The following is a 27898-nucleotide window of genomic DNA, read 5'->3' as shown; positions in this document are numbered from 1 at the left end:
ACCGCCTGGCAGCCCCTCTTTCATCTATATGTATTTCTTTTCCGGAAATATTCACTGGTAAAAGAAATTACCAGAAATCCAAACCGAACAGAACGACTGGAAAGAGAGTAAGGAATGGAATGCAACCAAAGGGATGCAGAGCAAAAGGGATGCAGAGCAAAGGGAAGGGAACCGAACAGAAAGGAACTAATGAATCGATTCAGTGGGTTTCGACTGGAGAAGCTCCTTTTGATGAGTTTGGAGCAGGAGAGGAGTCAATAGCAGCAAGGGCAGCAGACGAAAGTGAAGTTAGAAAAGAACAAAGGGAAGAAATATATAGTAAGCCTCCTAGGAGAAATGCAACCAAAGAAATACCATATAAAACAAAGGGAAGTGAACTGAAGGGAACGAAAGCAAGGAAAGAGAGGGAACCGAACTAAGACATATGCACTCAACTCCAGACCAAAGGAGTGAAGGGCAGGCAGCAGAACTGGGGTTGAGGTCAGTCGATTGAAGGTTTAGGGTCGTTAGGAATGACAGGTAGAGAAAAGTATAGAGATATCAATTTCGTTCCTATAGGTATCGTATCTGAACTGGAAGAATGAAAGGACCTCCAAGAGGGTAATTGTAGATAAGTAAGTTCAGTCCCTCTCCTCGTAGTCGAGCTATTTCATTAGTCGCCTTACGGCTCACCTATAGTAATAGCCTCGAAGAAGAGAGGGATGTCAAATTTAGCTTTAATTGATAAATATAAATAGGGGGGGAGTTCAATAGGGGTGAACCCTTCAGGGAGGGGAGAGAAAGTAGGTTTAACCTGGAGCTTGGGCTTCAAAGGGAGTTGAAGTTGTAGATTTAGAGGTGATAAAAATATCATATAGAAAGAGGAGATACCAAAGGTATCGAAAGAAAGGGAAGAATGAAAGTCCCTCTCCTAGTAGTCGAGCTATTGTCATTCCTCGCATCGGGATGACGAGCTATTTTTCATTCCTCATGATAACCACCTATAAAGATATGCCACTAGAGTCATTTACCATCACGATAGACCCACAAGGGATTTACAATCGTTCATCATGCATCATGATGAGATGCTCAAATCACAGTAATTTGCATCTACCATGCTAATCAACATGCGTAGGGATAAAAACCTAATGATCACAAGTATCATAAGTAAAGAACAACTATAACTAACAATGATCGCAGATATGATACTCCAGGATAGAAACAATGATCAAAAAGGATAATCCAAGATCAACAGTCATAAGGTCAAGCATGGTATGAAAAGGAGTAACATAAGAGGTATATAATTAACAGACAAAAATAGAATTAAAGTATCAAACTACAAGAACTGTAAACGAGTCATGCGCTGGAAATGAAAAAGAGCTGTATTGACCAAATACAGTAAATTACCCACCTGATAAATCGTAGGTCAAATCCCAGAACCCCCAGAAATATGTCCTCGTATAATACGAAAATCCTATAACCGCTCAGGGTCCTACAAGAAGAGTAAAACCATCCTAAATGCAAAGTCATATCACCAAGAAACCCTAATCAATTATAGAGTTAGTTAAATCTCATTTAGGGTTAGACCAATCTAACTGTTGGATTGTGATTATCAGGATTTAATCAAACCATCAATTAATTGTATTAATAATTTAATACAACTAATTTCATATTTAATCAAATCCAGGATAACCCATATTAGGTTCATAAACCCATTCTAACTAGTAGGATGATAGTTCAAATCCACGCTAGGAACCAAGTAGGTTTCTATTAACACAAGTTAACTAATTAATTGATTAATTGTAATAACTAATTAATTAATTAATTGTATGTTCATTAACCCAAATGATTTCAGGTTTAATTAAATCTAAACTAATCAATCCAACCTTAACCAGCTTAATCATGGTTGGTTAGACTCAAACTAAGGTTAACAATCGCTTAGTTGATTTTAGATTATTAAACAATCTAAATGGGTCTTAGCAAAACCACAATGTCTAATTACAACAATATCCAACAGATTAATAACTATTATTAATCAAAATTCAAAACTCATTACCAAACAATACAACATATCTTTAATCAGATGAATCCAGATTTGTTGCCAAACCAAAGACAAACCGATTCAAGCATTTATACTTCATAACAAACCCTAATCCTCAAAGGACCGATTCTAACAGAACCAATCTATGAAATCAAATTGAATAGGAGCCAAACTCCTGATCTACCTACAATCCACTGATGAAAACAAAGCCTAATTAGATTCAAGATGGGGAAACTCACCACCAATAGGATTGAATGCCACTGGTTCCTCAGATCAATACCCGCCGCTGATCCTCCTCCAATCTGATCGAACAACAATCAAATTAATAAAACTAGATCATTAACGCAAAACCATGAACTAGGAATTTTAACCCTACCTTAGATTGATCAGCCCAATCCTCTGTTTACTGGTCGCCACCACCAAGATCGAACACCCTGTTTTAGGTTCGTTTGGCATGGAAGAGGCGCTCAACGAAGATACATGGAGGATGATAGTCTCCAGTTACTCCATCAAGATTTGGAATCGGAGAAGCAAGGCAAGAGATCTTGATTCACTCGTGTCGTCGGCGGAAATGGGAACCAATTGCGATCTCACCAGGAAGAGGAAAAATCACCGTTCACCGTCGTGAGCTCAAATAAATCCCAAATCAACACTCAAAAACCTGATAAACCGTAGATCTAGGCTCAAGAATCAAGTTCAAACCAAAGAACCTTAACCAATCGATACTTACCGATCTTCCTCTATAAGATATCAGAAAATTTAAGGGTTAATCATAAATAACCTTAATTGGTTAACAAGGTTTAAAGGGTTAATTGGTCATTGAAGGCTTAATAAATAAAGGATTTGGGTTTTTAATTGAGGTTAATGAGGTAACCTAATTAAAATAAACCTTTAGCCTAACTAATAAGCTAATTAGATGAGCTCATTTAATCCTTATTTTAAGCCAAATGAATCAGTCCATTAGAGACCAATTAATAGCCATTACTTGTGCCCAAATAAAGCCCAAAATTGAGCCCATTTAAGAGATAGGGTTGTAGGTTAAATGTTATTGGATTTTAACCCAAAGATCCGGTTGGGAATTCATTAAGCCAAAAACCGTTAACATCTTCTCCCAAATCGCGATTCATGCGTTACAGCTTCTTCCTTCTTCTCACGCACCGACGCCAACTCCTTCCTCCATGAAGCCGCGATTTCCTCCTCTTCCCTATCGCGATCGACTTTCTTCTTCTCTGTGCACTCTCTGCCATCGCCCTGATTCCGTCGTCGCCGTTCTCCGGAGCTGAGTAGCCGCCCGAAGCCTTCTTTCCCTTCTCCAGTCGCCATTCAGCGCCAAAGCTTTCTTTCACGCCGGAAGCAGCCTCTCCACTTCGCGAGCCACCATCTTCCTGCTGTTCACGCCCTAGATTCGCCTCTTCTGCCACCTTCATCAGGTCACAGCCACTTCGCTAGCTTGGTTGTCGCCGAAGAAGTTGAGGGTGGGCAAGCTGTCTCTGATCTCCTCTCTAGGGCAGTGAACCATTGTCCATTGTAGTTTGACTTCTATCTCTTCACTACAGATTCTTGATCGCTGAGTCGCCACCCCTTGCCAACCAATGCCGCCGCCTCCCTTATTCATCAAGCCGCTGAACGATTCCTTTCTTCAGGGTTCGCCGCTGCCGATTGGAGCTGAGTTAGGGATGCTATGGATTTTGATTTGGTAAGTCTTGAATCTGGTTAGATCGGTTCTTTAGGATGTATCCGGATTTCATGAGTTTGGATCTTGAACCAATACTTGTAGGATTTTGCTTTGATCAGTTGGATGCTACTGATGGATTGTATCGTGTTTTAACTTGCTGGGATCCGATGGATTAGAGCTATGGCAAAAGATCCTAAGGCATGAGCTCTACCTAAGGTGAGTTTCCTAATTTCTTGCTTGAATTCTTGCTCTATTCAGTTATTTTGGTAGATTGTTCAGTTGTTGAGGTTTCTTTGGGAATTGATTCTGGCAGCAATCTTGATCTTGGAAGAACCGAAGCTTGGTTAGGGCAAAGGTTTTTGATTAGATTTGAGGTAAGTATGGCTGGTTAGTTTTGCATGCTTTGTTTCATTAGATTTGGTGGTGCTATTAGATTAGGGTTTCCGATTGATTTAGATAGGTTACTTAGAATTGATCTATTGTAGGTTAGGTTGAGTCAAATTATTTTAGGAATTATAATAGGATTCTTGGTGATTAGATTAGGATTTACCTATTAGAGTTGTGTAGTTAGGTTAATTAGGATGGTTTTATTCTTCTTGCAGGATCCTGAGCGATTGTAGGACTTTGTATTATACGAGGATATATTTTTAGGGGTTCTAGGATTTGACCTGCGATTTATCAAGTGGGTAATTTACTGTATTTGATCAAAACAATTCTTTCCATTTCTAGTGAATGATTCTTTCACAGTTCTTGTAATTTGTTACCTTGTTGTTATCCCTGCCTGTTATTTGTATACTGCTTATGTTATTCATGCTCATATCATGCTTGACCTTCTGTCTGTTGATCTTGGATTGTTAATCTTGACTGTCTCTATCATTGATATGACATCTATGATCCTTATTGATATGGTTCTTTCCTTATGATACCTGAGATCATCATGACTTATACCTACGCTTATTGATTAGTATGGTAGATGCTGATTTCTATGATTTGAGCATCTCATCATGATGCATGATAACGATTGTAAATCCCAATGTTGTGGGTCTATCGTGATGGTAGATGACTTTAGTTGTATATCTACATAGGTGGTTATCATACCCTATTTCCATCGCTGTGATGGTGACTGTATGGCAGTGTACGCAGTCGATGGCTGTATGGCAGTACACAGCTAAGTCGTTGATCTGCCTCGACACCGGGTAGGGGTGGTACTCGGAGAGTACATGGTTGGTACGTCAGTGATGAGTATTAGAGGACAGATATCGACCATAAGATATGTAGCTTATCATAGCTATGGGATCACCGGACGCGGAGCACTGATCCCCGATTTGGATCACCGGACTACTTTGTTGTAGGGCGCGGAGTACTGAACCCCGGATGCCGAACATTCCCACACTCAGATGCTTGCACGAGTTCTGTAGTAAGTGTGGCAGTTGCATCATGCATATGCATATCATATGCATGATATATATGTATTGGACCGCACTGATACTGCATTTTGATTGTCTACTTGTTTGATTCTTGACTGTTGCACTGTGTTTGACATGTCATTCATATGGTGCATTACATGAGATCCATGTTAGTTTTTTATTATCTGTAGAGACTTTATTGATACCTTGTTGACCTTTGGTATGTATCTATCCTCTTGCTTTTACTTTGTTTATGCACTTTCTGTATTACCCACTGAGTATTTGTACTCACATCTTTGGACCCTGGGATTTTTCTGTCTTCCCAGATATCAGGTAGGAGCTTACAGAGGATGCCAGGGATCTGCCAGCTATGCCATCTCACGACGAAGACTTTGTGTGTGTGTTGGACATGGTTGTAGGGTGTTGTGGTATCATGTGTATGACTTGTTTACATTTCTGCACCATCGGATTTTTGATTTCGTTTCGGTGTTTTCGAAACTATAGCATGTTTTCTATTCGTGATATCGTACTTGTACTTATTATGTTTCCGCTTACGAAACTTTGGATTTTCGTTACTTTACGAGTATTCCTTATGCATTGTGTAGGATGTGTATGTGGCCGTGTGGGTCACTTTTACTTTCATTACTTGTCTCAATCCATATTGTGTAGTATGGATAGGCCGTGTGGGCCTTATTATATGTGTTTGTATTCAGGAAATTATCAGTAATACTGGAGAAGTGCTGCCGAATTTTTTTCAGACGACTATCTTCCGGGTCGTGACATCCTCCACTCGATCGCCGTCTATCCGCGGCACCCGTCTGACCGTCGCTACCGCGTGCAGCTACCCGTGCGTGCACCGCGTACCCTCCAACCACCGACGACCACTGTAGCTCACCACACCCAACAGTTAGTCTCCGATGGTGCTGCGCCACTCGCGATCGAGGAAGAATAGGGAGGTCGTGGCTTCGGGAGAGAAAATGGGATCGCGATTGGGAACAAACACTAATCGTGTTTATTTAACTTTGCCTTACCGGATCCGGTTCCACTTTAAGCCTAAAAACCTTTAACCCATTAACCCATGAATAGCTAATTGGGTCTTCTAATTGGGCTTGTTAACTTGGGCTATTGGGCTTTTAAATTGGGTTCTAAATTGACTTCATTTAATTAACTTAAGGATTAATTGTATTTAGGGTTAATTTATTTATAAATTACCCCTAATATTCGGTATTTTACACCTTCTTCATATTCTGGTACAAGTCTTGAAGGCAAATGCATCCATTCTTTATCCATTTCTTAAATGACTACAATCCTAAAATGAAATTACAATCCATTGCTAAAATACACAAAAATAAACAACGAAATTACAACCCTAAAATACAAAATCATCACCAAAAATTAACAGCCTAAAATCAACAACATGGCAAACCCTAAAAACACAAAATCAGAACCCTAAAATTAATAGTCTAAAATCAACAACATGCCAAACCCTAAAACATGTAATAAAATCCTTTAAATACGAAATCAACACTTAAGCTATACCTTTGATTGCTGCTGCAAGGGGAGGATTGCTGCTGCAACAGGACTGAGGAGAATGGACGGAGGAGCTCAGGACGAACGGCGAGTGTGTGGCCACATGTCAGGATGAACGGTCGAAGGACTCAGGATGGCCAGAGGAGCACGGACAGAGGGTTTCCTACTCAAGCACAAACGGAGAATGAGCTGCGACGTTGTAGAGGAAGGAGAATCTGAGCTCAATCACCTGGAGAGGAATGGAGAGGGCGGTTAGATAGGAGCAGAGAGGGCGTGGAGAGGAAAGGGCGGCTAGGCGAGCGCGGTCGGGGAAACCTCGCGGGCGGAGAGGAGCGAAAACGAACAGAGAGGGCGTGGAGAGGAACTGAGAGGGTGGCCAGGCGAGCGCGGTTAGGGGAACCTCGCAGGCGGAGAAGAGCGGAAGGGAGAGGGCGGCCAGGCGAGCGCAGGCGAGCGCTATCTGGGGAACTCGCATAACAGAGGGCGGCAGGGAAAACCTAGCGTAAGCGGGTTGGGGAAAAAATTTATCAATTAATCTTTTTTAACGGTCTTCTTTTAACAGCATACATCTACGCGCATTGTTAATGATATTTTTTAATCCCTTTTAACAGCGTATAATTTTTGCACACTGCAAAAAATAGTATTCACAGTGCACTGTTATTTGTGCGTTGTTAATTGTAAAATATAATATATTATCTGTAGCGCACTTATTAGGTGTGTCATAAAAACTATTATTAACAGCACACTATAATTGTGCGTCGTTAATGGCGTGCTGTGGAAAGTTAAATTTGTTGTAGTGAAATGGAAGTAATGACGAGCCTCGTCTTGAAAAGACAAAACGAACAAAATTTATTAGTGTCAAATCGGAGGTCATTTGGTTACTAAATAAAACGTTTTGGTTATGAACCAAATTGAACCAAACCAAACCCGGTTCAAGTTGAACCAAGCCAGATTGAACCCGATTTAAAAAAACCCTAAACTGGTTCTCCCTTTTCTCCCAGGTTTGCTTTCTTCTTCATGTGCGCGACCGTGCTTATCATCGCCGACCACCGCTTGCAAATCGAGAAACAAATCCTGATCGGCCGAATCTCGCGAAAAGGGGAAAGAAATCCCTTTTGCCAACTGCGAGCAAAATTGGAAGAAGATCTCGTCTATCGGCCAACCCTTGCACAAAGAAGGAAGGAGATTTGATCTCCTCCGATCTGTCACCGCACGAAGAAGCAAGGGAATCCGGTGAGATTAGTGTTCGGCTCCTTAAAACGAGGTTGTCGGCTGCTTGGACAAGGTGATCGAAGAACCCGAGCACTTCCCTTTCTTCCCATGCGTCCCTGCTTCCAGTTGATCGCGAGAGAGGACCGATGACAGCTGTTCTTCCTTCATCCCTATTGCCGGACCTTGTTAAGCTGCCAAAGCTTTCCTCCCTTGCTTCCTTATCGACTGTGGGAGCCTTGTGAAGAGCTGTCGCCAGCCAGGAGAGCTCGCTAGAGCTACTGTTGGTTCGCCAGAGAAACTCCCTTTTCACCGGAGCTGCTGTTGGAACGCGGAGATTGCTGCCAGGATCCGCTGTTGGAACATCGAGTGTGTTAAAGTTCAAGGTGTCAAATAATTATAGATTAAGTCAAATCTAGTTTATCATGCGAGAAGACAAAGAAATGCAAGAAGACAAAGCAACAAGGAGGACCCTTCAATTCATCATGATGAAGTGCATTAAATGCATTTAATGAATTAATGCATTAAATGCTCTAACATTCATGTGTCCAACATTGAATGTTGGAACCCATTAATGCATTTAAATGCTCCAACGTTCATGTGTCCACAATGTTCAAGAGGCTCTCATGTAATAAAACCACCTTGTATGGTTACTTTCAAGATAATGAAAAAAGGCTTCATGTTTTCTCCTCTTTCTTGCAACAAGCTTTTCATGGGTTCTCCTCCATTTTGTAATAAGCTTTGAAGTTAATACCAAAGCTAAATTTCATCAGAGTGTTGCCGGGACCCGCTGTCGGAACGTCGAGTTCTCAATCTGCAAGCTAAGAAGGAAGAAGATGACCAAAGGGATAACTTGTTTCATATTCGTTACTTTGTAAATAACAAGGTTTACAACATTATTATTGATGGAGGGAGTTTCCCTAGTGAGGCAAGTACTGATTTGGTGGAAAATTGGCACTACTGACTCAGAAGGTAGCACATTACGGGTTCACGAATAGGTATTTCTTTACTTGGGTGGGACAACCTATTACTCTTGTACCCCAAGATAAGTTGTAGAGGATCAGCTGAAATTACAAATAGTGAATAAAAAGAAGAGAGAAAAGAAATTGAGAGAAAAGAGTAAAAAAAAATTGAAAAGAAAGATGGAAAAATTGAGTAAACTACGAATGGAGAGAAAATAAACAAAGAAAAGAAGATAGCTTCTATGAAAAAAAAAGTGAGATCAAAAGAGCTTCATTTTTAAAACAATTGCCACTTATACTTTTGTATAAGGAGGCACTCTTGAGCACTAACAACCTTAACGATTCTTTGCCAAGTTCTATTGTTTCTCTCTTATAGGAATTCGACGATGTTTTCCCCAAAGAGGTTCCCCTCTGATTCGAGGAATTGAATATCAAATTGACTTCATACCCAGTGCATCCACCCAAATCAACCTGCATATCGAAGCAATATAGAGGAAGCAAAGAAACATCAAAGGTAAGTTCGAAAAAGCGGGAGCCCTTATGTAGTCCAGGTGTTACTAGTTCCTAAGAAGGAAAGGACATGGAGGATGTGTGTTGATTGTTGAGCCATCAACAACATAACAGTAAAGTATTGCTACCCAGTTCCTAGGCTTGATGAGTTATAAGGTTCTTGTGTGTTCACAAAGATTGACCTTAGAAGTGGATATCATTTAGGATGAAGGAAAGTGATGAATGGAAAATTGATTTTAAGACCAACCATAGCTTATATGAATGGTTAGTAATGCCTTTTGGTTTAACTAATGCTTTCAGTACTTTATTGCGTTTGATGAACAATATTTTACATGCTTTCATAGGAAGATTTATAGTTGTGTATTTCGATGATATTTTCAATTATAGCAAAAGTGTGGAAGAGCATGTAACACATATAAGGTCTATTTTGAGAGCGTTGAAGGAAGAAACACTTTTTGCTAACCTTCAAAAATGCTCCTTTTGTGTGGAAAGAGTTGTGTTTCTTGGTTTTGTTGTTAGTGCTAAATGCATAGGAAAAGGTGAAAGCAATCCAAGAATGGCCAACACCTGCAACAATCAACCAAATGAGGAGCTTCCATGGTTTGGCCAACTTCCATAGACTATTTGTTCCTAATTTTACTAATATTGCAGTTCCTCTAACAGGAGTCATCAAGAAATATGAGTCATTCAAGTGGGGAGAGGAGCAAGAGAGAGCATTCAACACATTGAAAGAAAAGCTAAGTTTTGCTCCTTCACTAGTCCTCCTAGATTTTTCTAAAACATTTGAAATTGAATGTGATGCTTCTAGTATTGGTAGGTGCTAGGCTTATACAGGATATGAGACCCATTGCTTACTTCAGTGAGAAGTTGAGTGGAGCAACTCTCAACTATTCCAATATAACAAGGAGATGTGTGTGTGAGGGCATTGGAGACGTCGCAGCAGACTTACAACATTACTTGTGGCCTAAAAAGTTTGTCATTTACATTGATCATGAATCGTTGAAGTATAAACATTTCCTTATGTGATGAAGTATAAACAAAGTATGAAAAACACTGTTGCAGATGCTTTGTCTCGACGGTGCACCTTGATCTTTACTTGAACACTAGATTGTTAGAATTTGAATACATTAAAGATCTATATTCTAATGATCCTGACTTTGGAAATGTATTTGATGTTTGTGAACATGTTGCATTTGGGAAGTTTTATAGGCATGAAGGATTTCTTTTTAGGGTGAATATGTTTTATGTGCTTAATTGTTCATTGAGGGAACATAGTGGGGGACTAATGGGATATTTTGGATTAAGAAAAACTCTAGAAGTTTTGGTTGAACATTTCTTTTAGCCTCACATGAAACAAGATGTAATCAAGTTTTGTGAGAAGTGTATCACATGTAGGTAAGCAAAATCTAGATCTTTACCTCATGAATTGTACACACATTTACCAATTCCTAGTGAACCTTGGGTTGATATTTTCATGGACTTTGTTATAGGATTACCTAGGTTAAAATGAGGTATGGATTTTATTTTTGTGGTCGTGGATAAATTTTCTAAATTGACTCATTTTATTCTTTGCAGGAAAACAGATGATGCTAACCATATGTTGATCTATTCTTTAGGGAGATTGTACGGCTTCATGGAGTGCCAAGGAACATAGTTTCAGATCATGATGCAAAATCCTAAGCTACTTTTGGAATACATTATGGGGAAAGTTGGGAACAAAACTTTTATTTTTATAATTAGTATCCATAAACAGATGGACAAATTCAGGTAGTAAATCGAACTTTATCTATTTTAATACGAATTATCATTTAAATGAATTCAAAAGATTGGGAAGATTATTTATCACATGTTGAATTTTCTTATAATAAATTTGTGCATTCTACTGCTAATTTTTCACCTTTTAAAGTGGTATATGGCGTCAACCCTTTAACTCCTTTGGATTTGTCACTTTTGTCTATCTCTGAGCGTGCTAGTTTAGATGGAACAAGAAAAGCCGAGTTTGTGAGGTAAATGCATGAGAAGTTTAGTTGCAAATTGAAAAGAGGACTGAATAATATAGTACACAAGCCAACAAAGGATGAAAGAGAGTGATTTTTGAACCTAGAGATTGGGTTTGGGTTCATATGAGAAAGGATAGATTCCTTACTAAATGTCGTACTAAGTTGTATCCACGAGGAGTTGGGTCATTTCAAGTCATTACTCGAATCAATGATAATGCCTACAAGTCTGACTTAAGATGGAGATCAAATTGTGGCTCAACAAGCTTATGATGGGGATCAAGCTAAAGCCATGGAATAAAAGGAGCATCCCACTCTAGATGTTGACCGATCCATTATGCATCAATGGAGGCTTAATTACAAGAGCTGCTAAAAAGATTAAGCACTTAATGTACTAATTGAAAATGTTAAGGCCAAAGTTAAAATTGAAGTAGAATTGATTAAGAGCAAGTCATTCGGTTTAGTAAATCTAATTCAAGCCTTAGATAAGCTTAATTAGTCTCTTAAGTTCATTTATATTTTCTTGGCTCAATTTTTACCTTTATTTGGATTGTAATTGTGACTTAAGTCTAAACTATCTATGTAGTCTGCATAGGTCTTTTCTAAATAGGCTTTCTTTTAGCCTTTTAGAGTTTTTAGCTCACTCTATAGTTATAAATAAATGGGATGGCAACCATGCATGTAATCTTTTGACTTGTTTCAATCTAAAGCATGGTGAGGCTCTCAATTGTTGGTTCTTCACATGGCATCCTCTTATGGTGTTCAAGGATTTATCAACCTCAATCTTAAAGTTGTGGTGTCTTCTATCTCTATATCAAGGTTTGTGCTTTCTTCAGTATTGGGTCAAGGCTCTTTTCATCCATCATATCGATTTAGAGTTTTCTTCTTTCTTTAATTTGGTGTGAGTTCTTGAGACATCATTCTCCTTGGGTTCACATCAGTAAGGTTATTGATGCTATTATGTTTTGAGAGGTGTCCTAAGGCAATCGTCTTACAGTTGTACTATTTATTAAATAAATGAAATTCACTATTAAGTGCATATTTTTATGTATTTTATTGGATCTTAAACTTATCTACTGAATATCGACAATACAATTCATAGCATGAGAGAATTTGTAATTGGAACATAACTTGTGAGCATCTCTACATGTGTAATTATGAAAGTATTAAAATTATCCCTAATCGATGAATTGATGAACACGGACATCATCAATTCTGTTGAGTCTAGCACGTTTTAAACTCCTTGGTTTACCAAGCAACTATTCTCATTAGCTGGAAATATTGGATGTTGAGAGTTAAACGTGGATGTTTGTTAAAGGTAACTAGTTCATTAGAGTGACCTGCCGTGAGACTTCATATGGTTTTATACATATGTCAATGAAGATCTCAGTGCAACTTAAGTGCGAGTTTCCTTAGACTTGCGGTATTCAAGTCACCTTGGTCATGGAGGGTTATACTTTGACATCTTAAGCAAACATCTCCGAGGAGTTGTGGACCCAGGATGATTGGGTATATGTCGAAGTGCTTGAAGGTGTTTGAATAACTCACAGAGGATTCATCGCTCTTTGTAAAAGAAATGTACATCCTGCGGCCGCTTGTTAGGATTGTTATTGAAAGTCTTTGGCTAAAGCATCGTATGTCAAGAGTATGACACTCTTGGACACATGTACGAGTAACTTAAATCCACAGAACAAGAAAGCAAGCTTGGACTGGGTGTAACGTAGTTAACCTAGTGGGGACTGACACACATAGATTATGTCCTGAACCAAGAGGGTATAAGACGATAAAAAAAAGAAGACACTTTTCATGATAGCTGCTGAGGGATTTAGAAATTATTCTGGAATCAGTTGTTGATTTTTTGGTTAATTGGGGATCATGATGACTACTAGGTGTCACTCATAATCGATCTGTAATTTAATTCTAGATGGCCAACATAATCGGAAACCTATTGGGACACACGCACGTTTTTTAAAGGGACTTAAAACGAGTTTGAGAATTGGATTCTCATTACAAGAAAAATGAAGTTTGATTAGACCGGACAAAGGCAAAATGATGGGTTTCATCTTATAAAAATGAAATAAATAAAATCAGACGTGGTTTGGTTATTGAACCAAACGATTCAGTTTTGAACTAAAATTGAACCAACTTGGTTTGGTTCATGATGGAAGATATTTTGGCAAAATAGAAACAATGACAGGTTTCGTCTTGAGAAGACGAAATGAAAAAACTTGTTTGAGTTAAATCGAAGATCGTTTGGTTACTAAATCAAATGTTTTGGTTATGAAACAAACCAAACCCGATTCAAGTTGAACCAAACCAGAATTGGACCCGATTTAAGAAACCCTTAAACCGGTTCACCCTTTTCTCCCTGGTTCGCTTTCTTCTTCATGTGCGTGACCGCGCTTCTCATCGTCGAATGCCACCTACAAATCGGGAAACAAATCCTAATCGGTTAGATCTCGCGAAAAGGGGAAAGAAATTCCTTCGCCGGCTGCGTGCAAAATTGGAAGAAGATCTCATCGATCGACCGACCCTCGCGCAAAGAAGGAAGGAGATTTGATCTCCTCCTCTGATTTGACATCGCGCAAAAAGAAAGGGAATCCGACGAGATTAAGGTTCTACTCCTTAAAATGAGGTCGTCGACTGCTTGGAGAGGGTGATCGAAGAAACAGAGCACTTCCCTTTCTTCCCACGCGTCCCTGCTTCTAGTTGATCACGAGAGAGAACCGGCTGCTGCTATTCTTCCTTCTTCCCGATCACCGGACCTTGCTGAGTTACCGAAGCTTTCCTCCCTTGCTTCCTTACCGACTGTCGAAGCCTTGTGAAGAGTTGTCACTGGCCAGAGGGCTCGCCGAAGCTGTTGTTGGTTTGCTGGAGAAACTCCCTTTTCGCCGGAGCTACTACCAAAACGCAGAGATTGTTGCTGGGACCCGCTGTCCGAATGTCGTGTCACGTCCTGAGAGACTACTATCCGAAAAATTTCAGCAGCATCTCCCCTGTAACAATTTAACTTTCCTGAATACATTTTAACATACGACCCACACGACCACAAACCCCATACTATAAAGTATATAAAATACCAAACTTATGAATAAAGGCCCACATGACCACTCACTATGTATAACCACAAATGATATACTACATGTATAAACGACAAACCTTAAAGCATACTGATATGCATCACAACAAAACAAAGAACAAACTCTACAAGTCCACGATAATAGAAAACTACACAAGTGGAATTATAACAACAACGAAATCCACATATACGAATATAAATCCAAAACCACATATGCGCACAAAAACTCCACAACTAGAGTTATAACAACTATTCACCGATACGAATATAAATCCAAAACCACACATCCAAAAACCATACGAAGTAAAATAACAAAATAACTCCTCCTGCTATGAGATGGCATATACTGGCAAATCTCCACTGGCATTGGAATACTATCGGTATAGCTGCCTGGTCTCGAAGATGATAGGTAGCTAAACCAACCTTCTCCGCATCCGTACAAGACATATACTCAAAAGTATCTGTAAGATTCTCCAACCAAGATTCCCCGTGAAATAAAGTGAATCAATCTTTGGCTGGGGAATCTTACCAATACTTTTGATTATATGTCTTGTATGGATGCGGAGAAGGTTGGTTTAGCTACCTATCATCTTCGAGACCAGGTAGCTATACCAACAGTATTCCAATGCCCTACTGGTTCAGAGACTCATTACCATTCATAGCATTATCTATCAGCAATGCCTCAGTCATACCTGTTACCATCTCAGCAGCCTCAGTTTCCGACATCAGTATCTCAGAGTCAGATTCAGCCATAATGGAGACAGACTGTATCACATTTAGCTACCCAGCCGACCAGTATCGAATTTAGACACATTGATGCTACGACCAGAGCTAAGGCACAGCGGAATGAGAGATCGTTCAATTGAGTTATAATTTTAATTACTACGGTATTTCTGCATTATAGTATGTAGATAGTAAATTTGAGAACCAAATTTTTATTAGTGGGGGAGAATGTAAGATACTTGGAATTTTTTTATAGTGCGTCAGTTTTGAATCAAATTGAATCAACTTGGTTTGATTCATGAGAGAAGAGGTTTTGACAAAATAAAAGGGATGAGAAGATTTGTCTTGTGAAGATGAATTGAATAAAACTGATTTGGGTCAAATCGAAGGTCGTTTGATTAGTGAACCAAGCAAACTAAGATTAAACCTGGTTCGCTACAATAACCAGTTCAATCGTTACAGTAAACCCTAGGTTTTAAGTCGATTTAGTCCAAATCCTAATCCCAGTTCAAGTTACTGTTACTCCTTGTTATAATGAGCGATTTTTTTTTATGTTCACCGTTTTCCCCCGAAGCGGCTCCCTCTGTCGACTCTCATCCGTAGCTCGTGCGCACGCAATGCCGTTGCGCAACACCCATGTTTGCCGACGAGTAACTCATGGAGGAAGCCTATAAATCGCCTCTCAACTGCGTGAGAAACAGGGGAGAAATCGATCGATTCCCTTCTTCACGGTTCGGCCGCCGCTTCCTTCGTCGGTAAGTAAACGGACAAGCTGATTAGGTTTTATAATTGTGATGGATTTTGATTTACTGTTGGGATTCCTGTGCTTGGTTTCTTGGATGATTGGGTTTGAGAAGATTCAGTTGGAATGGTTTAGTAGATGGGATTGCCCTGTTTTCGTTGGATTGAGATTGGGTGCAGTGAGGTTTTGCTCATGAGGATTGAGGAGGATTTGTTATTCTGATTGGATTGGTTTTGGATGAGGCATGATTTTGATTTTGTTGAGTGATCTTGTTCTGTTTTGTTTGTAATTGATAGAGGTGACTGTTGGGTTGATCGGGTTGATGAATTGAGTTGAGTGTTAGAGCTTTGTTAGGATCGACTCCTATTAGGTTTTGGTTTTGTTGGATTTTACGATTTCAGTTGCATTTGAATGGGATTGATCTATTGGATTTAATTGGGTAAGTTAGTACTAAACCTTTGTATCTATTGGATTTAATTGGGTAAGTTAGTACTAAACCTTTGGATCTATTGGATTGGCTTGTGTTTGATGGCTCCACTAGGGGAACCTATCCTAGTTGATCTGGTTTACGCTAACTTGAGTTAATTGGAGTCTAATTGGGTTAGATTAACCAAAGAATCGGTTAAAATTTTTTTTGGTGGAAATTAATATAATATCATATTTAGTGGTATTATATTTTGTAATTTGCAAGACCATGATTTGTGATTCTATTATATATCAGGTTATATTCAACGTGCATTACATCAGGTGGGTAATCCCTGTATTTGATCAATACAGAGTTTTTTCTTTCCTAGTGAATGTTATCTTTCTTTTGTAGTTGATTGGATACCTTACATACTCCTGCTTGTTGTTAGTTGAATACCTTAGTTGTGCTCTTGTTTATTCCATGTTTGCCCTTGATTCAATTGATCTTATGAACATCTATACTATTGCTTGTACGAACCCTTTGTTGTCTATGTGGTTATTGGTTCTTATCTTTGGTTATGATTCTTGTGATCAATTTGTAATACCCGCAATGTTCCTACCATGATTCCTTGATATTTAGAAATGAAAGCTTAAGATATGAGATAATTTAGCAGAAATGCTAAATAGCCCTTAAATTGAAGGGATGGAACCCTAAACAAGACCAATATGTAGGGTATGTCCTAAATGGGTCTAAGGGTTAATGTTTCTTAATGGGCCTAATTTTTATGTGGGCTAAAGAGAATGGAAAATGGGCTCTCATGTATGGGCTTTGCCAAAAGAAAAAAAAAGAAAGAAAAATAAATGGAGGAATCAAGGTTTGATCCTTGAACCTCACCCAAGTGGCAAGCCTAGACTACACATGAGTTAGCCACTAGTTCTAACAAGCAATTGTTAGAAAAGGAGAAGGGACATGCTAGTTAAACCTATGGATACATGAGGAAGGGTTTAACAAAGAAAAGAGAGACTTGTACTCTTTCACTAGGGAGTAAATGAGAGGATTAATGGGAGTAAAGGTGGAGTAACCAATTGGTATTGGGACTTCTCACTCCACTAAACTCTATATAAGACTCCCTAACCCCTACTTTCCCTCATTTGCTTCCCTCTCCTTGCCGTGAACCCCTCTCTCCCCCTCTCCTCCTCCATTTGTTGCCGAGAGCTCCTTGCTCTCTTCCCCTTGAGTTGTGGCCGAGAGGTTGAAGGAGAAGGCTCCACTCTCCATTTCCTTGCTTCCTTGGCCGAGTGCTTTGAGAGCTCTCCTCTTCTTGTTGTGGCCGAGAGGTATAGGGAGGTTTCCATCCTTCTTCAAGTTTCCAACGGCAAGGGAGTAGGCAAGGATTAAGAGGCTAAAGAAAGGTTAAAGTAAGGGTAAAGAATCCTTAAGAAAATCTAATGTAAGTTTCCCCCTCACCTGCGATATATTAGTTACGTTTGATCTTATGCTTTGTGTGTTTGTTTTTATGGTTTTGATCATGCAAGAACCATAGGGAAAATTCATGCTAGAAGTATTAGGTCAAGAACTTCTAGGATGCTATGAAATCATGACTTGTTGATGATGAATGATCTTGATGCATGATTATGGATACCATGTGATTGTATGATATGAAACCTATGTACTTGTGGTTAAAGTTAAGGTCAATCATGTGTAACCCTAAGTTGAGATTTGGTTAGGAATGGTTAAGGAAATCAAGTTGAGTTTCCAAGCTCAACCCATGGAGCATGAAACTCTAAATGTGTCCTTAACATGCTTTAGGTTTTCCATGACAAATTGGAATGTTAACCAAGGCTAGAACCTCACTTGAGGTTTCGGCCAAGGAGAAAACCTAGCATGGAGGTTTCGGCCAAAGAGGACTTAGGGTTTAAGTGAAGGTTTCATAGCCCAACCATGGTGTAAACATGACTTAAAGGACATCATGGTGAGTTATGAGGTTAACCAAGGTTATTACCCCCATGAGGGTTTCGGCCATGAAGGGTTAAGGAGATTAGATGATGGTTTAATAACCCTACAATGGTTTAAGACATGAGTTAATGAACAACATGATGAAGGGTGAAGTTAACCAAGGTTAGAACCTCACCTTGAGGTTTCGGCCAAGTGAGATTCTAGGGTTTTAGGTGTTAATACTATACCCTAACAATGGCTTGATAGATGAGTTAAGAAGGTATAAAAGAGTTATAGGTTTTGGTTCAACCTAAAGCCTTGGTAAACTCCCTTTTAGGTTTCGGCCATGAGGGTAAAGAAGAGCATCAAATGGTGCTTAAACCAAGGAAAGAAAGGGACCAAGGACAAGTGGTGGTTTTACCTTGTTTAGGGTTTCATGGAAGAAGTTTAAACCATGTTTCCATAACCCTAGAGGGTTCGGCCATAGGGTCTAAACCATTGCTTGAACCTAGCTAAGGTTGTAAGAAAAGAACCATGATGGTTATGTGGCTAAAACCATAAGTTAGGCTTTGCCTAAGTAAGAAAGGGTTCGGCCACGTAAGATAACCATTGAAGAGTTGAGTTCATTCTCAACTATGATGTTCAACCTTAGCTAGGGAATGCATAAGAATGAAATAATGCATGAAGGGCTAACCCTAATGAATGGGGGTTAAGCTATGATGTTACATGCCGTATGAATGAAAAGAAAGAATGCATGAATGTTCGTATGTTATGAAAAGAAAGAAAGGAACATTCATGATATGAAAGAAAGGGCATGTGCATCATTATGTTTTACTTTGAAAAGAAAGGGCTTGTACCGGATCCTGAAAAGGAATCCAAAGGGAAGGGCACCCTAAGGCAGCCAAACGCCCCTAGGTCGAAGGACATTTGGTGAAGACCTAGTAACCGTGTAGTCGAGATTAGCTACCTCGTACTACTTGGTATGTATGCGCGCAATGAATGCAGGGTACAAGCCGGGATCCCAACAAAGATGATGATATGTTTATCTACTAAGATAATAAGTTTTCAAAGGCATCTGCATATTGTTTGTATGCATGTGAAAGAATGTTAAGATATGAAGATGTATGTGCTTTATGCAAGCTCTATGAGTTTTTATGATATGCTATGCTTATGTTTGCTCATGCTAAAGGAATGTGTTGTGACGAAAGGTTTTGTGAGTAGGAAAGGGACTTACTAAGCCTTGTGCTTATAGTTTTCCTTTCTTATATCGCAGATCCAAACAGTAGTCACTAAACAAGGGAAGCAGCAGCGAGGAGGCTAAATAAAGATGTGTGTGGTGGTGGTGACTTGGCATAGAGATCCTGGCAAATTATTAAACATGACTTTTATCTATGCATGTTGAATGTCTAGATTCTTTTTCTGTTTTGGATACTTGTGCTAGAATTGAATATTGCTAAGTGTTAATTGACTAGACAATGCATGCACCTTTAGTTTCATTTGCGAATCATATATGAATTCCTTGCCATGATTGCATGTTTTAAGTTTCTTACTGGATTGATGATGCTTGGTATAGATACTGAAATGAGTATAATTACCATTGATGCTACTTGGTATGAATAAGGAAGCAATGGAAATCAGAAAAAAAATTACAATTTTACCCTTACTAATTAAATACATGAAAAAATTTATTGAATACTTTTTTATGGATATTATGAATTGGGAACATCCTTTGCAAGAAAGATGAGCACGTTGGAGTTTAGCACGTTGGAAAAAAATAATTTTTGGAGTGATGGCCATTGATTTGAAGGTGTAAATTTTCAATTTTCTCGTCCAAAGAAATGTTTTCCAGAGAGGTCTTCCATCTCCTTTGATGTATTACTCGTGTTAATTTCTGATTAAGTACTATACATATTAAAGAGAAATATATTATAGCGAGAGTAAGAATTGTGAGAAATCAAGAATCAATTTTCTTTTCCAACTTTTACTCTTTATTTTGAGAAATCAGCTTTTACTTTTTATTTTATGAATCTTACGGGAAAACATCATAACTTTTATTTTGCTGCTACAAAGGTTTTGAAGAATCTTTATCTCCCTTTTAATCTGTAATAGTTGGAATAACCAAGAATATTTTTAGTTAAAATACACATGAAGTCTCCATAGATTTGAAGCAATCAAAATAAAACATAGTGAACAATATTTGCATTGGCACAAGAAAATGAACACACATTTACTGATGGTTACATCTTGACCCATAGATCTAAAGCAATTAAAATAAAACACAGTAATTATCTCCCAAATAAACTATCGTCAAATAAAAAAGTATTTTCTCCAAATATTCATCGCAAGCATATTACAAGCAACTGAGCACAAAATCTCCAACTTTAGAGGGATCCAAACTGAATAATAACTCAACTTTCACAGGATCTTCACAAATAACTTGAGCAGCCTTGTACTTGTTCTTACCAATGAATCCATACTTATTCAACATTTGAAGAACTTCTGGTATTTTTGAACTAACTTGTTCTCTCTAACAAATTAAATGTTGTGAGGAGCATCAAGAATAAAAATGGATGGACAGCTTTCCGAGAATAAAATCTTTCTCTGGTAATCTTTTGAAGTTATTGAGCTCTAGCTAACTTCTCCTTTTGTGGAACAGAACAAGCATTGCTATTGTTGACAGGATCTTATGGGATTAACTTTGATGACCATCTGATGTCGAAGTGTTGGAAGGCAAGCTAAGGAAAAATGGACCACTCCCTCCCTCCTCTTTAAACGCGCTTCTTTAGTTGTCGGCCAAACACATCAATCGGAGAAGGTCATCGTCGAAGGGAGTCCATGAACAGGGAAGAGACGAGCCACATCCGCCACCGGTGCCTCCCCAAACAGATCATCCTAGTGCGGCATGGCGAGAGCCAGGGGAACCTTGACACGGCGGCGTACTCCACGATGCCTAACCACAAGGTTCCGCTTACTCCGCAGGGCGCCGAGCAGGCCCGCGCCGCTGGCGAGTTCATCCGCCACATACTGTCGGAGGAGGACGGGGAGAACTGGAAGGTGTACTTTTATGTGTCGCCGTACGAGCGGACTAGGGCGACGCTGCGAGAGCTGGGCCGCGCCTTCCCGTGCCACCGCATCGTCGGCGTCCTCAAGGAGTGCCGGATCAGGGAGTAGGACTTTGGAAATTTCCAAGTGGAGGAGAGGATGAAGGCCATCAAGGAGGCGAGGGAGCGCTTCGGCCGCTTCTTCCGCTTCCCTGAAGGCGAGTCCGCCGCCGACGTCTTCGACCGCGTTACCAGTAAGTAAGAACTGAATATTTAGGCGGCGCCTAGAGAAGGAGGCAGCGGGGAGAAGCGCAGCGCCGCCTGGAGGAGGAGGGGAGACGCGCGAGGGGGAGGTGAGACAACGCGATGCGACGAGGGCTTTGTGGTCTGCGACCCCAAGAGGGGGGAATGGGTTTAGTGATAACCAAGGGGTGAGTAGGTTATCAAAATAAGGGAATCAAAATCATACCTTAATTCTGATTCTCATCTACCAAGCATTAGGTATGGGAATGAAACTAATTTCATTCCGATTCCAACCTCTTAAACCCTTCTACCAAGCAGCTCTTTACTATCTATGCATGTTGATTTTAGCATAGTAGATGTTGGTTATTGTTATTTAACCATTACATCATGATGCATGTGGCGATTATAATCCCCAATGTTGTGTGTTAATCGTCATTGATAGTTGGCCTGTAGTGACAAGTTATAAAATAGGTGATTAGGAATTCCCTATTTCCATCACGGATGGTGGTTGTATGACTTGTATGCAGTTGAGTCAATGTCTTATGTCCTCGTCACCACGGAGTGGTGGTACTTAGAGTATGAGAGTGATACTCATGGAGGTACTCAGAGAGTATAGGAGTGATACTCAAGGATGAGTATGAAGGACAAACATTGACCATAGGATGTATGTAGCTATACATGACTACCTACTATTTTGCCACCAGACTGCTTTGTTGTAGAGTTGGATTTATGGTAGTTTAATGTTGGACACCCCCAGCATCATATATACGTGATTGAGACGAGTGTGGCAGTTGCATCATGCATATGCTTGCATTGTGTGCAATATATAGGTAATGAACCATATATAGATACTGCATTTGGATAGATATTGCATCAGAAGATACTTGGTTGATACATATGTATGTCATTGTCATTCATGTCATTCATATGGATTATGGTAGTTCATACGCTCACTGTTGATTGTTGTTGTTCCTTTGTATACTTTTGTACATGCACTATCTGTCTGATTATCCACTGAGTATTTTATACTCACCCCCAGATTCTAGGGTTTTTCTATCTCCTCAGGTAGTAGATAGGTGATTACTACTGATGCTAGAGGAAATCTGTCAGTTATGTCATCTCACAACTGAAGAAGTATGTCGATTGTGTGGTTTTACCTTGTATGGATTTGGATTTAGATTGTATCCGTTTATATGGATTTCATTGTGGTTATACTTCCGCTTATGTTGTTTCTGGTATCGAAGTCTTGTGGGTTTACATTTCATTTTTGTTGTGTGTTTTATCGTTGTGTCTATGCTTTGAGATTTTCATTATAGGTTGTTGTTATGTGGTTACACATGTGTTTGTATTAGTGAGTGGTCGTGTAGGCTATATTTCATATAGATTAGTAGTTAAAATATATGTATTGTATTGTTGAACAATCGTGTAGGCTTTCATGTTAATATATATCTAATAAAGTTGAATTGTTACATGGGAGATGCTGTCAATTTGACCCAAACTAATTTTGTTCAATTCATCTTCGCAAGACGAATCTTCTCATCCCTTTTATTTTGTCAAAACCTCTTCCCTCATGAACCAAACCAAGTTCGTTCAATTTAATTCAAAACTGATCCACTAAAAAAAAAATTCCTCATTCTTACATTACGAGTAGGGCACTGGTTTTGTAGTGTCCTCTCCCTCTCCATCTTTGCTTTCATGCTCCTGTGGTGGTTAGTCCAATCAAGAGCAAGCGTGCTCTAATACCAATTATATGACTGATACATGCTAGAGGGGGGTGAATAGCGCTCATTCATTCTATCAAAAATTAGCAACGAATATTAGTAAAACAACACACGAACACACGGATTTTATTTGGTTCCTAACAACCCTAGGATTAGTACGTCCAAGGCCTATGTATAAGAAGGTGTCCGTCCACTAATAGTCTCCTTTTCAGAATCTTTTCAAAAGTAGAGAAACCCGCCTTACAGTCCAATAATAATATAAAAGATAAGTACAAAAAAAGACTTAAATAAAATAACCAAACGTTCATATAGAGACCGATCTGGAAGTCCTGAGCACAACGCATCCTTCCTGGAGCTTCCTCAGTCGTAGGAGCTTGGCTCCATTCATGTTTAGCAGCACCGTTGGATGAAGAAGTATGAGAGTTAGGGTTATTCCTTGTGATATACATTAAGGCCTTTATGAAGACCCTTCTGAGCACCCAGATCCCTTTCTAGGCGCTCGGAACTGATCTGATCCGATCGAATTCTGTCGACCTTTATCAAGGTCAATTCCACCTTATCCGGGCGCCTAGATCAACCACGGGCACCTAGACCGTCCGAGTGACTGGAGTAACATCCTAACGTTCAAATCTAGTAAACTCAAATTTGACTTGAGTTGACTCGAGGCTTGATTCAGCTGTTTCTATTTGCTCTTCATATGCTTCCTTCATCTTGCTTCCAGTTCTAGTTCCTGCAAGCTCAACATATAACAAACAAGCAACCAAGTGTACTTGTAGTCTGTCTGACCTACTAGGCTTACATAAGTCTTACCCTATAGGTCTAACCTATTAAGCTTACCTATGCCTAACTTCCAGTTAGAACTAGTTGCTAGGTAGACTTCACACCTGTCAAACATTCGATTATTCTTGACCTGTTTGGACTTTTCTTAACCTCCAATTAGGACCAGTCATTAGGTAGACATCTCACCTGTTAAACATCCAATCACCCTTGATCTGTTTAGATTTTTTCTTGCCTAACCTCCAATTAGGACTTCTTACCCAGCTTCACTCACCAGGTTGTCCTTGCCTAACTTTCAACTAGGACTTCTTCTGCCTAGCTTGAACAAGAACATCTCCTGCCTAGCCTCAACAAGAATTTCTCTTGTCTAGCCTTAACTAGGACTTCTCCTTACCCAGTCTAACTGACTATGACTTCTTGCAAGTCATCTGGTCAAACTGATCTGACTAGACTTCTCTCACATCCAAACATTAAATCCTGTTTAGATCAACCCTTCGTCAAACTAAACAAACCTAGGTATATTATCAAACATTGAAATCCTAGGAACAGACTAGTACTCCTTGCACCAACATCTTCTCCTCATCTTAGATAAGGTTGTATGCTTTATATATCAATATATGACATTTAGATAACAAGTCAATTACTTTATTCACATTGTTATCTTTTGGTCTTCTATGCTCTACAATTTTAAGTTGAGTACTATTTACATCCATTATGGATTTGCACATGTTTCCTATTTAATATTTATGATTGCAGGTTTTTGTCTTACTTTTTTTCCCTTTTGTTGTGTATTCTTACTTTAACCACATTTATGCCCTATTTACACTCACTTCTCAACTAAAATGGGACTTCTGTTATTTGTTACTATTGAAATCATATCTGTTCGCTTGAGATAGTTGGATGTCACATGGAGCAATTATTGTTGAGTATCATTTCTGCTAACAAAAGAGAGCAATGTCATACTATTATGGTCCTAGTAGCCAAGTTCAAGAGTTCCCCACCCTTTAAGTAAAGACAACCCTCTTTCCTAAATGAGTAGCCATTTTGGGCTTGATAGGAAGTGTAGAACCCTTAACATAGTAGTAGGCATGTGGAACTGATAGAGTGTTGTATAGAATGACACTTTAGTAAAACTACACCCTTCCTAAATGGATACATATTTTATGTTGAATGGGAAGTGCAAGAAAAGAGGAGGATACATATTTTATGTTAACATAGTAGCATAATAGGTCTATGCAGGCATGTGGATAGAACATTGAGTAAGAAATCCACTCACAAACGAAGAGGTTACACCCCTCTCCCATATGGGTACAAAATTTTGTCTAAATCGGAGTGCTGTCCCCTTGATAGTTTATGATTACTTTTATCTCCCCTCTAAATGACTTGCTAATTGAGGTAACTTAGAATAATTACCTCAATATTATAGAATAACTGCCTAGATTGTTTTTTGTAAAGTGATATGATAATGAGGGCAGTAGATGTTTGTTAATTTTAGCTATAGTATATTATGCCATTCTACTCCATTTGACTAACTGGATATTTAATTTTAAGTTCAATATTTGCTCACAGGTCAAGTGGTCAAGCTATGTAGATTATTATATATAGGCACCATTTTGCTTCTCACTTGAAGAGAATGGGTGTATAGTTTATGTACGAGATCAATTTTTTGCATTTGTGAAGGTACCATTAACTACAAGATTTTATTTTGATTGCTTGTTTTGCACCATAAGGTATCATGCGAATATAAATAATATGCACTAACCCTTAATGTAGTTTACTGTTATTTAATGTCCATACACTGAATTATTATTCACTCAACAAAAGTTAATTGTTTATCTACACTGCAAAAGGAATCATAAAAAATTTGGTTAAGAATTGTAAAATATAAGGTCAGTGCTATTGTCAACATTCAATAAAGGCTAATTGTTTAACTACACTTTCAAAGGAATCATGGAGAATTTGGTTAAGAATTGTCAAATATAAGTTCATAAAGTAGAGACTAAAATTAGGACAGGCAAGAACCCCCCTAACCAAGCTGATTTTGTATTGTCAGATTTTGGGTTGAATATGAACTTTCAACTATTTCCTCAAATGCTATGTTCTTAATAAAATGTTATGTTGGTTAAGTTGCAACATTGATTTTTTTACATTTGGAGTCATACTTTGCCTTTCATTTGATTGTCAATTAGGAATGTATGTAGACTATAGATGCCAGCAGCTGTTATTATTCATCCACAATGAAACTTTCTTAAATTAGAGTTAGTTGGTGATGATAGGGTGCACCAGAAACTATTCAAGATAGGCTAATTGGCATACCTGCTACTTATGTCAAGACATACAAAAGGTATACTAGGCAGGGATCTCGAGTCTTAGCTCTTGCATACAAGACACTCGGAAATGATTGTAAGCTGACTTTTGATGTTATGAATTTGGTTGTTGTTTTACGGATAATAATTTATATTTGAAGCATAAAGCTCTATATGACCTATATATTAATATTTATTCATTCTGCACAACTTTGTTTTCCCAACATAAGTTGTCTTTTTCATCAAAATGTTAGTTTATGTACAGATCAGATATTGTACTCAACCTGTCTCATTAGATAAAATTGATGGGTATATTACACAAAGTCATAACTATGAGGTTGGCTTACTCATCCTACACACCATCTCATTTGCCAAGGCATGATATAGTTTGCAACTTGATCCCAGAGTGACTACCGCAAACTAACACTAAATGGATAGTCCTACCTCTAGATTAAATTATATTATTATTGACATGCTTACTACTATGGACTAGTTCCTGATTAACAACATGAAAGAGGTATGTAGTGATTGATGTATGAAATCTATGCAATTATATTGTAATCTCGTTCCATTTTTTTAGCTAATCAATGTAAAACAAAATAAATGTCATGTAAAACATGAGAGCTTTTTATAATAAACCCAACTAATGAATGATTAACTATATATATGACAAATTAATGATCTAAATTATGCAATAGGGAGTGGATATTCATGCCAACAACATCCTTGCAGCGTTATAGCCTTTACATGGCATAGAATGTAATGTGCAACAATAGGTTGTATTAGAGAATCTTGGATCTTTCATTGTGATTGAATTCAATCATGTGATTTTGACATTTAATAATAAGCTTATGTTGGCTCATAATGATGGCTTTTTCTTGGATATGCAGTTGTAATCTTTATTGTAAATCAATAGACGTATGCTAAGCTTGATTATGCGCACTTAAAGGATGAGTTTGGAGCAATTTGGAGCTTCAATTTCAATAAATGTCAAACTTAAAGTTTTCCTGAAGAGCCAACATGAGAAATATGTGCTCTATTTTGATTTTAATTGGCTTTAATATGGGGAAGCTAAAGTGGCAAAAACCCTTCATATTCATGAGATGAATATAAAAGATTTTTTTCTATATTTTTCAAAGTAGACAAGGCATTTTGAGCTATCTTCTCCCTTTTGGTCGAACACCCCTTTACTTCCTCTTCTTTGTTTTTGACCTAATCTCCTTGTATGACTAGCACCACAAAGGCAATTCTTCTTTGAAGCTTGAGATCGTGTCCGTGTGAATATGCATAGAGGCACAGACGCTTGAACATACAAGAGATCTGGTGAACCGAGGACGAACGAGATAAGCGAAGGGTATGGTTCAAAAGTATAGATAAATCAAATTTTGTATGAGTTTTCTTTCGCATGAATCACTTGTTGGGATCCTATTCGATGGAGTCAAACCAAGTGAGCAAGTTGCCCAACGAAAAAAATGATAAATCTTAGTTAGAGTTATTGACTATCCTTGAGGATGACCGGTCTGGCCCCACGGAAGTTTCCCACTGGCCACTAGAGTAAATCCGGAAGTGCACGTAGCGGCCAACCTAGATGTCCAGCATCTTTTGATTGCGCTCCC

The 27898-nt window shown here is 38.8% G+C and overlaps 1 long non-coding RNA gene and 2 pseudogenes across 1 annotated transcript; all 3 read left to right on the top strand.

Moving 5' to 3' along the window:
- Window positions 1-3897: 3897 nt before the first annotated feature.
- LOC141822438 (uncharacterized) lies at window positions 3898-5531 on the top strand. The gene is made up of 3 exons (XR_012601259.1): window positions 3898-3911; window positions 4009-4069; window positions 5428-5531. It is a non-coding gene; the product is annotated as an uncharacterized LOC141822438 (long non-coding RNA).
- Window positions 5532-20799: 15268 nt separating this feature from the next.
- LOC141826671 (phosphoglycerate mutase-like protein AT74H) lies at window positions 20800-21497 on the top strand (annotated as a pseudogene).
- A 516-nt stretch (window positions 21498-22013) lies between these two features.
- LOC141826662 (chloride channel protein CLC-c-like) overlaps window positions 22014-27898 on the top strand; it is a 48646-nt pseudogene continuing 42761 nt past the window's right edge.

This window comes from Curcuma longa, chromosome 1, assembly GCF_044706935.1.
Source record: "Curcuma longa cultivar G26 ecotype Majalengka, Jawa Barat chromosome 1, ITB_CL_G26_1.1, whole genome shotgun sequence".
NCBI lineage: Eukaryota > Viridiplantae > Streptophyta > Magnoliopsida > Zingiberales > Zingiberaceae > Curcuma > Curcuma longa.
Note: the sequence above shows the minus strand (reverse complement) of the source record. Positions and strands in the feature narration are given on the sequence as shown.